The following is a 17,198-nucleotide window of genomic DNA, read 5'->3' as shown; positions in this document are numbered from 1 at the left end:
TACTTGTAAGTGGTAGCTAAGCGATGGGTATGCAAAAGCACACACAATGGTCAGCCTCTACAACAAATAGCATCATTATCCCCCAATGCTCCTTAAATCATCTTAATTAGATTTAACTTGGAGTAAAAAACATTTTTTGTATTGGTAGGGTGGTGGAAATTATCAAAGGTAAGAAAAATAAAATGCATTACCAACTTAATGGTAGTACATGAGGCTCTATTTTATTCATTGTAAATATTCTGAGTAAAGTTCATTTTCATTATTTTAGTTATCATTTTTGTCTTTTACCTGTGATATATGTACATTTCTACCTTTAAGTTATGATATTCAGAAGGCTCCTTTATCTTTTAAAATATCTTTTCAATCAATATTTCAATTCAACAGTTTACAAGTCTTTTCTATACATGCACAGATAAGAGAAATAGGAATATTCTAACAGATTATCCCACTGTTAACATTAAATCCAGGGTACTATGGGATAAATCAAACCAAAAAAGTATGTCCTTTCAACAACATTGGTCAGCAAGTTTCTCAAAACTTACAAAACTGCAAAAACAGAAACAAGATCAAAAGACTGGGTTAAAATCACTCCCTTTTAATTATGTCAACTACTTTCTATACACTACTCTAACAACACTGTTGCTAATGGCAGACTAAGGAAAAATAATAATTATTATAGCAAAATCTATACTTAAATAGATTCAGAGACATATACATACACACAAAAGAAAATAAGAATACTGTGATAGCCTTTTGAAATGTCAACCTGGATAAGCTAATAATGAAACACTAATCTAGATGTTGCTGTGAAGGTATTTTGTATGTGATTAAAGTCCATAATAAGTTTACTTTAAGTAAGAGATTACCCTAGATAATTATGGACCTGATTCAATCTTTTGAAGGGTCTTCAAAGCAGAGTTGAGAGTTCCCTAGTAAAAGAGAAATTTTGTGTGTGGACTGCAGTTTCAACCTGTGCCTATGGGTTCTAACCTGCCCCTCCTGATGGACCGTCCTATGAATTTCAGGCTTGTCTAGTCAGCTCCATACTCATGTAAGCTAACTATTTATTAAAAAAAAAAATCTTAATATATACATCTCCTACTGGGTCTGCTTCTCTGGTTGAACCATGACTGATACAAATACCAGGTCCATACAACAAATGATACTCAAATCTTTCCCAAAATTGCTTAATGAATAAAAACTTCCCAATTTATTAAGACCAAATAGCATTAAGACCAAATAGATTATTGCCAAAAAACATATCAATGCTTCAAACCCTTTCTAGAAAAATTAAGAGATAAATGAAGACATGCAGAGATGGAAAAAAATGGACAGTATAAGTCTCAAACAGAAAGCCATATTGCATAGGAGAGCTTTTTTTTTTTTTTTTTTTTGAGAAAGAATCTCACTGTCACCAAAGACAGAATACAGTGGTGCAATCATAGCTGACTGCAGTCTCCAACTCCTGAGCTCAACTGATCATCTCACCTCAGTCTTAAAAGTAGCTGGGACTACAGGTAAGTAGCTGGGACTATACATGCATCCCACCATGCCTGGCTTTTTTTTTTTTTTAAAAAGAAACACAGTCTCACTATATTGCACCGGCTGGTCTTGAGCTCCAGGCCCCAAGTGATCTTCCTGCCTCAGCCTCCTAAAGTGCTGAGATTACAAGTATGAGCCACTGCACAAGGCTGCACAGTATATCTTAATAAAAGGTTTAGTAATTCACTAATCGTTAATTAGCAATTATCTTTAATACAAGGGTATTTACAAAGGTGTGGAAATCATTTACCTATATGTTCTTCTAATCCAAGATCTAACACATCACCATTATAGACATATAGATTATAAAAAGAATTCTGTATTACATATTACTCATTCAACAGAAATGACAACTACAGTAAGATCAGTAATTACCACACAGACAGAATGATTTTACAGCTAATGTCATGTTGTAAATACAGTATTTCAGACTGAATTAAACCATAAAACACATACTCAGATGGTAAATCCAAACATCAGAGATGTATACAGGGAAAAAAAAGTGAAAGGCCTATGAGAAACAGTTACAGAAGTAGAAGAATGGGAAGGTAATGTACAAAACTAACTTAATTGTTTTCTCTTCACAATAAAACATAAAAGATTTATTCAACTGCATAAGATTATTAAAAAGGTCTACTAAAATCTTCCAGTATTATCAAAATACAAGCATGACTGCTAGTTTAAATAGATGAAATATCAGAGAAAAGAACTGTGTACTTTCTGTTCTAGTCTGTTCACTGACTTTTATTTTATTATTATACTTGACATTCTACGGTACATGTGCACAACATGCAGGTTTGTTACATATGTATACATGTGCCATGTTGGTGTGCTGCACCCATTAACTCGTCATTTACATTAGGTATATCTCCTAACGCTAACCCTCCCCACTCCCCACACCCCACGACAGGCCCCGGTGTATGAAGTTCCAAAAGGTGACACCCTGCTCATATCAGAGTGCCTTTGAGACAAATTTTTTAAAAGAATCAAATATGTTTGGAGATATAATTCCATTTCCTCTGTTTATATTCTCAACTACTCGAATGAGGTAGATAAATATAATCTATATCTAAAACAGTAGATACATTATCATATTTTAGACCACACCTGACTACATAAACAAAAGTGTATGACTGAACACTTCATCGTATATATGCACAAAGAGATATTGCAAAGAAAATATATTCTTTTTTAATCTGTCCAGCACCATGCTTTACAGAAAGAAAAATAAAGTTTCTAGCATTTTTTCACATAATATTCTATTAATTCAACCAAAACTTATAATATGCTAGTACAAAAAAGGGTTTAGTGGAATAGACAAACTACTCTAGAAATTTCAAGTGGAAAGCTTTAAGATAGGGAAATTCCTGATTACAAAATCATAATTAAAAGTGCTGGAGGACCAAAAGTTGAGTCAGGAGAGTGAGGCGCAGGATCAGCAGCTCTCCATTTACTCTCCCACCGAAATGATCCAGAACCAGAAAGGAGCTGGTGTCTCCCTTCCCAGGGTCAGGAAATGCATGGTTTAATTCAGTGGAATATCCGTTTCATGCATCGAAATCTACACCAGTGAGTCTTCACCTTAAGAATAGATTACTCTGAGAGTCTAAAAGAAGTTATGAACTTCTCTCCTAGGTAAGTCTATATACTTATACATGCATGACTTCTGTACTTAACCTGAGGGATCTCATAAGATGCTATTTCAAAGTTTTATTCAAGAGGATACAAATATAAACAAGACAGTTTCCCAATCCTAAAGCTCACATTCTAGAAAAGATACATAGACAAACTTTTATATCACATAAAAGATTTGGAATATTAAAATAAAAGTACAGTGAAGAAAAGGATTACATCATATTTAAAAAAAAAAAAGACTTCACAAAACTAATGATCCTAAGGTAAGCTTAATATATGACACAGAACTTGCAAGAGAGGGGAAAGGTAAGAAAAAGAGGAAAATGAGTATTTAAACAGCACCATATCAGGCATATATACACATTTAATCTTTAATAGTATATATTATCATTTTAATCATATATATACATAATTGTATATATGAATATATCTGTATATAGGTTATATAATATGTATGCACGTATATGTGCATATTCACACTTGATTTTCACAATACTTTTTTTAAGTAGATATTATTACCATTTTACAAATAAGGAAACAGGTACTTGAAAGGCTTATTAAGTTGACCAAGGTTACATAGCTGTTAATGATGAAGCCAGGATTCATATCCAAGTCTGCATAATTCTTACTAGGACTTTCCAGGCAAAGAGAACAACATATTAAAAGCTACAGAGTCATGAAACCACAGGATGTGTTTAGGGAACAGCAAGTACTTCAATATAATTGAAAAGTAAAGAGCTCAAAAGGAACATGATGATTACAGACACTCCAGTCCTAACTATACTGAATAAACAAAAAGACTTGAGAAAGACTTATACAGGTAGTTACCTGGCTTATGCTTCTAGATGAACAGTTACTTTTATTAAGTGAGAAAAGAAATAATAGTTCAAGTGTGAAACAGTAAAAGGTGAGATATGTTTTAGTGATGCTGACTTTAAGTTACATATCAAGGCAGGAAGGCTCCAAAGAAGGGTCAAGAATGATGGCATAAATTTGGGTATCTTCAATTAAAAGATTTCATCAAAGAGAAAATACAAAAGGGTCAAGGACAAAACCCTAAAAACAATTGTTAAAAGGAAGGGAGAGAGAAGATAAGTAAAGAAGTCAAAAGGGGAGATCATAGTAGTAGGAAAGAACCAGGGGTATAAAGTGTCATGACTGACAACAGAAAAGAGACTAGCTAACAGCATAAAATGCCACAGATGAAACTAAACAGTAATTAATGAAAAAGAAAGGTCACTTCAACATTTGGGATTAGGCAGGCTAGAGGACTGACAGAAAAGCTCAGCAGAGAAAGAGACTTTTGAACTGGGCTATGAAGGAAGAGTGTGATCTGAACACGCAGAGATGGAGAAAATGTTTTAGCTGAATAGCACAACTAGAACAAAGAACCAGAGGTAGGAATAAATTGCAAATATGTGCCAGGAAGTACAAGTAATTTTCAGTTTTACTGTGCCACTAGTATGACAAGGGTAACAGTGAATGAAAGTCTACAGAGTCTGGCTACTACCAGATCATAATGGCCCTTGAAAGAGATACAAAAGAACTTAGGGTGGTTCTAAACTAACTACTATGTAAAGATGACTATATAAAAATTATTTTGGAAACCATGTACAGAATGAATTACAAGGCAAAGAAACCAGTTAAATTAGTGTTATAACAGTCCAGATGAGATGTTAAATCTGACCTACTTGATCAAAGTGAAAAAAAGGAGGAAGGTTGATGCAAGAAATAGAAAATATTTGACTACAGGTTGAGTACTCCTTACTCAAAATGCTTGAGACCAGAGATACTCAGATTTAGAATATTTACCATCCCAAATTTGACAATCCCAAATCCAAAATTCTCTAATAAGCATTTCCTTTCAGCATCATGTAAGTTTTGGATTTTGGAGCATTTCACAGTTTGGATTTTTGGATTTGGGATGTTCAACCTATAATAGTACTTAACAAATGCAATTCTATTCAGTTTTTGCTAAAAGTTAAATAACTGAATTAGCTAAAAGGCAATATAAGTTTAAAATAAAGAGCATCTGATATACCAAAATGTTATTATCCTCATTAAAGAAAAAACCCAAACTGAAATTTAATTGAGGTAGTACCTATAGAACTCATGATGAGTATGAGAAATTCCCTTTGTGACAGTGTCATTTATAAATCTCTAAAATGTTCAATACTATGAAGAAGGTCAGTTTTGGGTGTATTCTTATAAAAAGATATTTGAACACAGGCTTTTCAGTTCTAAGATATTTGTTAATTTTAATATCTACTCTACATGATCTTACAGGGAAATATTTAACATTACTTACCAAACTTGTAAATATATCACTGTAAGTTATAAGCTTATGAAATACGGCTTTAATCAGCCTTTAGGAAAATTGATAGCATATCTCTGAAATTTCACTTCCCGTAAGTCTTAGCGGGTAAGTAAAGCATAATTAAAAATTTAAAATCTAATACAAAAAGCTGAAATTTCTCTAAATTACACATACAACTGTATATAAACCTTTAAAAATATACATATAATTTTCAACAGATGAACACAGAGTTTATAGCATGGATCCTGTTACATTAGATTTTTTTGTGAGCCCACAAAAAATCTTAACTAATATTTACAATGGGAAAAACAATAAACAATTTTTCTAAAGTAAATGACCAGTTAAATTTCTATACTCTCAAACATAAAAAAATCACTGTCCTGTTATGAAAATGAAAAATCATTTGCTCCAAGATGTTGAAAGGCTGATTCAGACTCAAGAACCTAACAGTACTCAGCAATCTGAGTAAGGCATAAATTACAATCTACCCCTCAGCCAAGATCTTTATCAATTTATAAGTTACACAGGGAACTGCACACTGTATATGATAGAAATAGGAAAATGTGAAACATTTTCCACCATTCACATAATTTATATCCTTCCCATTAAGAGAAATAAAATAGTTATTTTCATCATGCACTTGTGAAGTAGGAGTGCCTATTTATTTCACTTTACTATAAGAGATTCCAGAAAACAAATATTTCTCTTTGGTTTACACCCAGTGAATCCAAAATGACATCAGGTTTAAGTTATAAACAGTATTATCATGACCAATAATAATTCCCTTTCTTTCTAAAGAAACATCACTCAAAAATTCTGAGAATCATATATATTACATGATTATATATACACAAACATACATACATACAATATTCAATTACATAAAGATGCCAAATGTCTTTAAAAATAATCAAGGAATATAAATTCACAAATTATTTACATAGGTCATGGATCTAAGAAAAAAGAATTTTTATACAAGCACAACTGACATCATTTCTAAGTAGGCCATAAGCATAAATTACAATAATGATTTACTCTGAAGTGCATTAAAGGCACAAATGTCTTAGCAGTAGAAACACACTAATATCAGATTCTAGTACATAAGATCCCCATATGCTTCCTTTTTCACATGAATAGTTTTTCACTTTTGAGAACATTACGGCATCAAATGGCAGAATATATTAATAAAGAGAGAAGCAGGAAGGAAAGAAAGAAAAAAAAAAAGCTACTTAACTAACTCGAGTTCCAGAAGGAGAAAGAGAATGGAGCAACAACAACATTGGTAAAAACAATGGCCAAGAATTTTCAGAAGTAATAAAACTTCCCATAATTAATTTGTTGAGCTTTTTGGGCTTATTAAATCTAAAGATTTAATCTATACATGCGGAAGCCCAATAAATTCTAATCAAAGAAAATAAGGTATCCTTACTTAGTACATCACAGTAAAACTATAGAACACCAATTACATAGCATTAAGTCATAAAGTGATTCAGAAAGAAAAGAGCAATTATCTTCAATGGAACAACAACTAATGGAATCAACTAACTTCCCAAAAACAACTACGGAAATCAGAAGATGGTGGAGTAATATCTACATTGTGCAGAGCAAATAAATAAATGTCAATATAGAAACTAGAGGAATCTATCTAACAGAAATAAGCATTTTCAAACAAGCATAATACTGCTGATAATAATGTCTTGTGGTGTTATATATATAATATATATCTACACTTATATGTAATATATAGCTTATATTAAGTATGCATTTCATATGCATATACAATATTTATATATATACACATTTAAAATGCTACACAATAGCATAATAACAAAAGAGTAAATTAATACATTTCAAATGTTCCACATTCTTTGTATTTTTCAAGAGAAGGCTAAAGATACTAATTAGTTTCAGGTTTTAGTGAGTTAAGAATGCTTGTGAAAATTTCCAAGGATACCACCGAAAGAAAAGAAGCAGAGTACATAACTTCCAAACTAATAACTTTCTCTGGCCAAAAACCAATCAAATTAGAAAACAATCACAATAAAAAGCAACCAAATTAGAAAACAATAACAATAAAAACAACTGGGAAAGCCCCATACTTGGAAATTAGCAAATACTTTTAAAAATAACTCAAGTATCACTTCATCTGAAAATTGTAATTTAAAAATAAAATTGACAAGATACAGTTAAAGCAGTAATCAGAGGGGAAATTATAGTCTGGAATACTTCTGTCTGTCTGAAAAGAAAGGTTAAAAGTAATAAGATAAGCATAAAAAATTTTTAAAAATTAGGAAAAATATAATAAACATAATAAAATAGACAATAGAAAATAATGATCATAAAAGAGAAATCAATCAGAAAACAAATATAAAATTGAGAATGTAGCTACACTGCCAAAAGTTACCACTTGAAAACATGCTGTTTCCCTCTGTCTCTGCTGTAATGCTTTGGGTAAGCCCTGCCTCCCTTACCATCATAGGCATTTGCCTTGCTAATCCTGATCTGGACTCAAACACTTCTGTATCTGATATTCTTCCTAGCTATAATGCAGTACCGACCTCACTCTCTCTATCCCTTTATTATACGCTATTCTGGCACTCCATACCTCCCCTTAAAAGTGTATCCTAGTCATAATTAAACATCTGAACAATTATTTAATTTCTGTGTACCTTACTAGTTTGCAAGAGCCATGAAGGCAAACATCTTGTTTGTCTTGTTTGTTCCCGATTGTCTCCCCTGTGCTTGATATACAGTAATTTGTTGAATGGGGGAGAAATCAAACGATAGAAGGTTGAAAGCAAACAGTATCACCTCCTAATGTCAAGCAGGATCATAACCAATGAGAATCTAGTTTTTCTTTTAAAAAATTAGAAGTAAATTTCACAAATTTAATCAAACATATTCCACTGAAGCAAAATACTTGTGTTTAGATTAATAAGACCAAGAGTTGAAATTGCTTTAAGGTTGCTCCTTTAGGAACCTAATGGATTGATGAGTAAATGTTTATTCGCATGTTTAATGAACAATTCTATCAGCAAATGTTTCCTTGAAATAAAAAAAATTAACATTGTGAACCTTTTAAGGGATGGAGGAAGAAAAGTAACAGTTGATTTACATAACTAAAGCATTTCTTAATAACCAAATTGTAATATTTGATTACAGTATTTTACCAACTCTGTACTGTCAGCCACATTGAATTAAAATTTCCTCCAAACCAGCTAAATCACCTTTTATCCACTTTTCTATAACCTCAGACTTGACAGATACAAAATGATCAAACTCTTCATATCTTTAGCAAACTTTCTATAGGATTAAGTTTAAGTAATAACTTCCCTATTGATTCACAGTTCTAAAGTATATCTATAAACATCTTTGTGTTCTAAGTACTTCAGAGGCAGTCTCTGTGATTTATTCTAAAATTACTTGGGAAGGTCCATTAACTAAAACAACCTATCTGAGGAGGTCCACAATAAAACTAGTCTTTAACACATTCACTCCAAAAAAACAAATCTAGAAGATTTTCCATTTCAATTTAAATGAAGGAAATTTTCATTAATTAATTATTATTATAAATTTAAAATTATTAAATTATTAAAGCATTATTAAAATGATTATCACCTCAGCAATGCTGTAATAAGAAAAAAATTAATGCATACTAGCTGCAAGCCAATATAACCATTTTGATACAAAAACCAGAATTGGGACTAAAAAAAAACTGTGATTAGGCACAATAGCAATACCCAAATCATGGAGGATTTTGTAACTGCAATTAGTTTGTAAAATTTATTCAGGCGATTCCTAATAACAGGTATAAATCTTTAGTACCCAATACAGAAATTACAACAAAATATTCAGAGGAATATCATAAGTCAAAATTACAACCTACAAAATTATAATCAAATCATGTTTTACTGATATTCAGGAATCCACAACAAATGAAAAAATAAATCCTAAGCATTTCTACAGTTTAAAATCAAATGTCATAAACAGGCAACATCTACTGATCATTCACTGTGTCCCAGCCCTCTGTGGTGCCACTTAAAATAATGGAGTCATGGGTGGCAGGGCGGGTGGAGGGGAGCAGACAGTGAGAGTGGATGCAGGAAAAAAGAGCTGCTCAAGTCATCTAGGAAAGACATGATGGTGGCTTTGACTGAGATAGTGACCAGGGAAGTGGAGAGAACTGAAAAGATCCCCACTTGGAATGAACTCAGAAACTACAGAAATTGCTGATGGGGTGGGCTATGGAATAGATAATCACAAGGAGAGAATGGGCACAAAAAGGTGTTGGAAGATTCCAGAATCTCAAGAAATCATGATACCCTCCCACTCCCCCATACCCCCTGCCACAAAGAGGAAGTACCACAAATACAGAAGAGAATACCACCAAGAATTAGAGACATCGTTTAAGAAGCTCAAATGCCCAACCTTTACAAAGAGGAAGGAAGTACATGAAAACTCAACCCGAGTAAGTACAAAGTATAAGTTCATTTAAAATACACATTAGCAACAACAGCATTCGTTAGGGGCATCAGTACAGAGACATCAAGCCAAGTGTGCATAGGGCAAATCTGTCAGAACCTCTGGTTATACTGGCCCTGTAAGTCTCATGTTCCTGTGAGTCTCTCAACCCTGCCTGGCCACTTGAAAATTCATAAAGCAGAAGCATTTACTGTTTCCAGCTACAACTAGGCCCAAGAGTCCAATACAAGAATCTCAGGGGTAAAGGGAGGGAGCAAGTGAGTGATGGAGGTTATTCTGTTTGATTCAGGTCCAGTCTTAGTCTGTGACCTCCATATCAGACACCTGAGGTCAGATTCAAAAATTTTTCTTAGTCTCATATTGCACTATTCATCCACAGTAGATTTTAGATGAAATCTACTCTCTCCTCCCTTCCCCATGCCATCCCTACTGAGTAAACAGGATGACGATTTCTACCCTTTGAAGATTCAGACATGGGGCTTGCTCTGAAGCAGTCCTGGGTACAGCTCTGTGGCCAAAATAATGGAGTCCTCATTCTAATGAACAAGAGGAATTCCAGAACCCAAGGGGAGACTGATATTCTAGACTTCATAGATTCTATGAAAATGTGGTGTTATAGAATCTAACATTATAGAACAGTCTGTCAGTTTAAGGCTTCCTACTGATCTCTTAAAGGTACTCTGAGGACAGTATAGATGATCATGAGATTCTTCCATGTTGTCATATGTAGCTATAGTTTGTTAATTTTCCAAGTGTATGGTGTTCTATTATATAAATATAATCCAGCCGGGTAGGGTGACTCACACCTGTAATCCTAGCACTTTGGGAGGCCGAGATGGGCAGATCATGAGGTCAGGAGATGGAGACCATCCTGGTTGACACAGTGAAACCCTGTCTCTACTAAACTACAAAACATTAGCCAGGCATGGTGGCACACACCTGTAGTCCCAGCTACTCAGGAGGCTGAGGCAGGAAAATCTCTTGAACCTGGGAGGTAGAGGTGCAGTGAGCCAAGATTGTGCCAGTGCACTGCAGCCTGGGCAACAGAGTGAGACTCTGTCTCAAAGAATAATAATTATTATCTTTATATAAGAATAAATTATATATTATATATAAATATATAATATAGTATAAATATAATATTATTATTATATATAACCCAAAATATCAAACTTTCTACTTCTGACGAATATTTGAGTTGTTTCTAGTTTGAGGCTATTATAAACAATGTTGCAACAAACTTTATTTTACATATTTAAAAAACACAACCATTTCAACAACCATGCTACTATGAATTTGCCCATGGTTAGCTAAAGAAGACTTTCTTTTTCAATGTACTCATAAAATTATCACCTTCAACGTTGCCAACATTTTCTTATGTATGACCTTAGGTATATATGACCTCAAATATAAAATCTGACACTGTTCAGAGTTAAATAGCATGTTTTGTTCTATGTTTATATTAGTAAACTTAGTAAGTAAGCTGTTAATTTTAAATAATCTTTCAAGTCACAGAAACAATACACATTATCATGCTAATTAAAATAGTTTTGCTGAAAATACAAGAATATTCACTACAGGTCTGTTTGCAACAGCAAGAATTAAAGTAAAAATAGCTAGTTACATTAGTAATAGTAATCCATGAAAAAGAGTACTATGCAACCACTAAAATGAATTTGGAAAATCTGTAAGTACTTCTACAGAAAGTTCTCCAAATTATTGTGGGAAAAAAAGCAGGGAGCATTACTATGTATCTACAATACACTGTCATCTCTATTAAAAAAAATAGACACCACACAATTGTACATGCCTAGAAGACATTCGGATGGTTAAAAAATAATTTATAAAACTAGTTGCATCAGAAGTGAGACTAGAGAATTAAGATAAAAGAAAAATTTTCACTGTATATCTTTTGCATTATTTCCCTTTTCTTTCATACCCTTATACTATATATATGTATGTGTCTGTCTCTCAAAAACAATAAAAAGTATCTTTTCTGAGGCCAAAAAATGTAATTCAAGATGGACAGCTGATTAGAACTGTATACATTAGTGTAAGAATGGTAGGCAACATTCCTACTGTTACTGAGCCAAATAGAATCTAAGTTTTGTTTTATTTCCAGTTTTTTTTTTTGGGGTGGGGGCAAACTTAGGATTATAATGATAAAGAGTCAGAGCACTATCTTCATATTATAGAAAAAATATTCATTCCCCAACCTTCATTTTTTAGCAGTATCAGAAAATCCCTATGGCACCATTTTTAAACTATTTTACTTTTCTCTAAATATATCCTAAAATATCCTAAAATGCACACCACAGTCTTTAAAAAGCAAATTCAGATTCAGATAGAAAAGACAAAGGTACTATAAAATACTGTAAGAAAAAGCAATGTGAACAGTAATTGATTGTTAAAAGATACCGAAAAAGACAAGGTTTCTCTTAAGAATTATAGTTCTTCACATTAATATTTGTGTTCTGTTTTTAGAACCACTGTCATTTATTAGATTAGTATTGTCAGTTATACCACACAGTTAAACCAAGCACCATAATTCACCTAGTAAAAGCTATTCATATTACAGATAACAACGACCATAAAATAAAATAATAAACTGAGAATTCAAAATATCATAGAATTATTTAGATATCATCTAGTCCTTTAATTTATAGATTTGCTAATTGAGATTCACAGAAGTTACATAGTTAGCTGAGGGCAAAGACAGAACTCCTCACTCCACAACAGGGATATTTGACTCTAACCCACACTATAATAAACCTCATTTTCAGAAGTATAGCAAATAACACTGTATACTTCCTATAATATGCATTAATAAAAACATGAACTACAATAAATTACTGAAAATTCACATCAAGACTAGTATCTATATGTACAGTACTAATTCACAGCTTTATAGAAGCTATCATCTTAGGCATCATTTTTAAAAACTGGCTCCAGAGTAAAAGAACGTGAGTTAATAACCTCGGAGTTAAACAGAATATACAAGACGTAGCGAAAAGAAGGTATGTGACAATTTTCTATTCAAATAATCTTTGTAAAGACACTATGAAATTATTAGACTTCAGTAGAAATCTGGTTTATGTCCTGACAAAAATGTCTAATGTAGATACAAAAACAGATGGAAAGTTTTTAAGCATTACCTATATTGCCTACTATAATGCACATATGTGACTATGTAGTAAGTCATCTTCAAATTTTACCTCAAATATAAATCAGACAAATGAATTTGATTAACATTGATTATTACTATGTACAAACTACAGATTAATCTGAAGAAAAATACTGAAACAATTTTTCCTCAAACAAAAATTTGTGGACTCAGGTTCTGAGCTCTCATAGATGTGTAACACAGATTCTACTGGAAAAACAGGGTTAGTAAGGAGAGTAACGGGATATTAATAAAATGACCGATTTGTTGTCCTAGGTTTTCCTGGACAGAATGGAGAATGGAAAAATTGAACCATGAAATCAAAAAGGCATCTGTCTTGCAGGTTTCTCTCTGCCAATGTCTTGAGAAAAATGTTTGAACTTTCCTGTTGGCTTTGTATGCAAATAGCTCCAGATGCAAAGTGAACCACATCTAAGTTATTTGGTTCAACATCGGCTGGTCCAATTCCCATTATTCCTTCTAAAGGGTCAGCTTGTGACAGACAGTTTAGTTTGCCCTCTATACAAGCTGTTTGGAAGGAGCTAATTTGGATTAAAGTATCTATCCAGATAGCTTGTTTTTTCCCTTTGATGGTCAATGCATTCTAATGTGGTCTGTGTAGTGCTACAAGGAACTTAGAAACATATTAGAAAGGACACTATTCAAGGTTTTGCCTCCCACCTCGCCTTCTAGACAATTTATATTTATACAGTTAAACATAAAAAGTGAACAGTTCTTTGCCTCTAAAACAGCACCACCCACATTGTACACAATGGCAACATGACAACACTTTCTGACATAATATTCTTTTCATGTAGCTGCTATCAAAGATTTGAACTTAAAGTTACTGATGAAAGTGTTTGCCAATATTAACAACACATTTCATGAAACATCCTGTCCTTCTAGATGACAGCTTTTATATGACATCACTGAAAATGAAATAAGGTGCACAGCACATGGCATTTGGTGTCTGAAACACAGTACATTTTCAAACGTATGCTAAGTGAGTGAATGAATGAACAAATGAACAAACAAACCAAAGAATTAATTTAAATAAACTCCATGGATTCTGAAACTTAGAGTCTGCTACAATGAGAAAATAAAATAAAAACATGTAGTAATACCAAACTAAGACTAACAGTTCTTAGAAATTGCAAGGTCATGATATAGTCCTTTCAAATCAGTACAGGTTGAGAATTTACATTGGAGAGGGAAAAGGAAGAAATCAGAATATATACACATACACATAAACATCTACATATATATACATGTGCCTATATTATTATGCACATATATACATAAATACATACATATATATTTGTATATAAGAAGATAGCCATTCATTTTGAAAAGTCTCCGCTCTTATTAGTTTACTAAAAAGTAGAGCATTACTACCCTTATGAACATTTATAAAAGACAGTTACTTGAGAATAATTTCTTTTAAAAGAGATTTCTTAGCCAAAAAAAATTATTAATTTTTTAATAAAATACAGTGCTATGAGTAGCCAACTCAAAAACTTTCTTATGTTAGATGCTCTGCAAAGTTGGAAATTATTTTTCTTTGGAAAAAAATGTTTAGAAAAATAAGTTAGAAAAAAAGAACGCAAAAGAACTATATACTACTCTTATTCCTTCTAGATCTGTAATATATTAAACTAATATTTAGTCTAGTCTCTATTGTTACCTACTGGCATACAGCAGGACCAAGTAAGAGATGAGAAAAGGTCACCAAAACAGCTCTTCTTTCTTTCAGAAAATCTGTGACTGCTCTTATTAATCAAGATTTCCAGGTCATATGTTTGCATTGAGAATGACGAGGAAAGTTAATTGAGCACCAAAAAAAAAAAAAAAAAAGCTTCTTTGAGTAATTAGCCAAGATTTCTGAGATTAACATATTTTTGAAGGCAAGTTTGGTTTTGCCTTCTTTCAACTTATGATAGAAAGACTAATTATCCCCAAAGAATTAAAAATAAGAAGAGTTAACAAAGTAAATCTGCTCTACTCAGCAAGAAATAATTACTAAACATTGTTTACTAAAAAGGCACAGTGCTATGCTAGATATATAGGATTCAACAGGTTTAAAACACAGTCACTGCCCTCCAAATCTCAGACTAACATAGACATAAAGAGATGGGAGTCATACTGATCAAATATTTTAAAAATACAAATTAGACACCCATGTTTATAGCAGCATTATTTACAATAGTCAAAGGCAGAAGCAACTCAGTGTCCATCAACAAATGAACAGAGAAACAAAATGGAATATTATTCAGGCTTAAAAACGAAGTAAATTCTGATACATGCCACCACATGGGTGAACCTTGAGAACATTATTCTAAGTAAAATAAGCCTGTTACAAAATGACAAATACTGTATGATTCTACTTTATGAAGTATCTAGAATAGTCAAATTCATAGAAAATAGGATCGCAGTCGCCAGGGGCTGAGGGGAGAGGGCAATGGGGAGTTGTTTGGTAGACAGAGTTTCAGTTTTACATGTACAATACTGAACTGTATACTTAAAAATAGTTAAGATGGCAAATTTTATGTTATATTTGTTTTACCACAAATTTTAAAAATACAAATTAGCATATGCTAAGGACCAAACAACTGGTACAGAAATAAAAGAACGGTAAACTCAGAAGCAGCAGCAGTTAATGAGATGCAGAACAAAGTCAGTGATAGCTCCATACGTTTTCTTGAAAGAAAAGTAAGACTCAAGTAAGTGGATGGAAGATGAGGTAAGTAATACAATCAGGAGCAATGACAAAAATATAGGAACAGACCATGGGAACACTATGTGGATCACAGTTTGGCTTACAGGCTTCAAGCGGAATAGCATGGAAGGCAATGTGGAGGGTTAGGCTATGAAATAGAGAGGAAAATGCTTAAAGAAAGGCAATTCTCCTTGGATAGCTTTCACTAAAATAAAGTAATAATTTCTACATGTTTATGGAGAGTAAATGAAATAGGAAAAGAGCTTGATAATTTCATATTCATTCATCTCTTATTTACATTCCCCAATTTCTATGATAACAAGGGTGTAAAGACACATTTTACAGGTTAGATACTATAACTTAAGGAGATGCAGGCCTAGAGATAATACTTTGTACAAAGCATCAGCATGCACATTTCATTTATTCTTACTGACAATTCATTAATTTCATCATCAACATTGCCTATAAGCTAGCATTTTAAGAGTTCACTATGTAAATAATGCTAATATACAGTAAGATGCATGTCTTGAGGTACCTCAACCTATTGACAGAACTGCAGGCTATACAGACACTTTAAGAAATACATTAATTATCCCAGTTGCTATCACAAAATCTTCCTCCACCTACTCGCCTGTCCTGAAGCAGTAGAATCACTAGGCTCACCAAACCCACCTCACTCTTTATTTAACAAAATCCTTTATCCTAACCCCAAGAATGAAGACTTTTATTTTCCCCAAAAAACTTTTAAAATGTAAACCAAATGTTTCTTGGTTCTCTTCTTGGATTTTAAGCTGTGGTAAAGCTTGGCTAATCATCATCTCTTTTTAAAATATTTTCCATATGGATTATAGACAGCTAAGATAAAGGTAGGTGGGAAAAAAAGGAGAAAATTACTCTTTTCTTAAACTGAAAAGAATCTGCCTTACATCTCTTAAGGGTTCCTATCTTCTCAGGTCTTTACTGTGGAAATGATTACATTATTATGCTAAGTAAGCTGTTCACATCACACTCACCTAAACAACTTCCAACTACCTGAATCAGAGACAGACTTCTCCAGGCAGAGAAAGACAAACTAACAAAGGAAAAAGACAGCTTTGGTTGAGCAAACATGTACCATGTCTTTAACTTCAGCCCTCAGCCATGTTTCTTATTCTCCATTTTGCAAGTCACTGAGAAAATCCAGAAAGAGTTAATTCTTCAGATCTAATTTTTCAAAGGGAGTAAGGGAAAAAAAGAGTGTGTGAGTGTGAGTGTGTGCGTGTGTGTGTATGCAAGATGACTTGTCCTTTAATTCTAGTTTCGCGAAGGTTTGAGTATTTTACCCACTAATATATAGACATGTG

General features: G+C 32.9%; 1 protein-coding gene across 11 annotated transcripts in view; it reads right to left on the bottom strand.

Annotated features, from left to right (window-relative positions):
• The window catches only part of CCDC91 (coiled-coil domain containing 91), a 398,587-nt gene that overhangs the window by 309,061 nt on the left and 72,328 nt on the right, over nt 1-17,198 (bottom strand). Inside the window, exon 1 of one of the 11 annotated variants that reach the window (XM_025403286.1) lies at nt 10,407-10,521. The exons of the other annotated variants lie outside the window; for them this stretch is intronic. The gene's annotated coding sequence lies outside the window, so the exon portion shown is untranslated. Of the gene's footprint in view, nt 1-10,406; nt 10,522-17,198 lie in introns of those variants that run through there. 11 annotated transcript variants of the gene reach the window in all.

Source organism: Theropithecus gelada, chromosome 11 (assembly GCF_003255815.1).
Source record: "Theropithecus gelada isolate Dixy chromosome 11, Tgel_1.0, whole genome shotgun sequence".
In the NCBI taxonomy this organism is placed as follows: domain Eukaryota; kingdom Metazoa; phylum Chordata; class Mammalia; order Primates; family Cercopithecidae; genus Theropithecus; species Theropithecus gelada.
The sequence above is the reverse complement of the archived record's forward strand: the minus strand, read 5'-3'. Positions and strand labels throughout refer to the sequence as shown.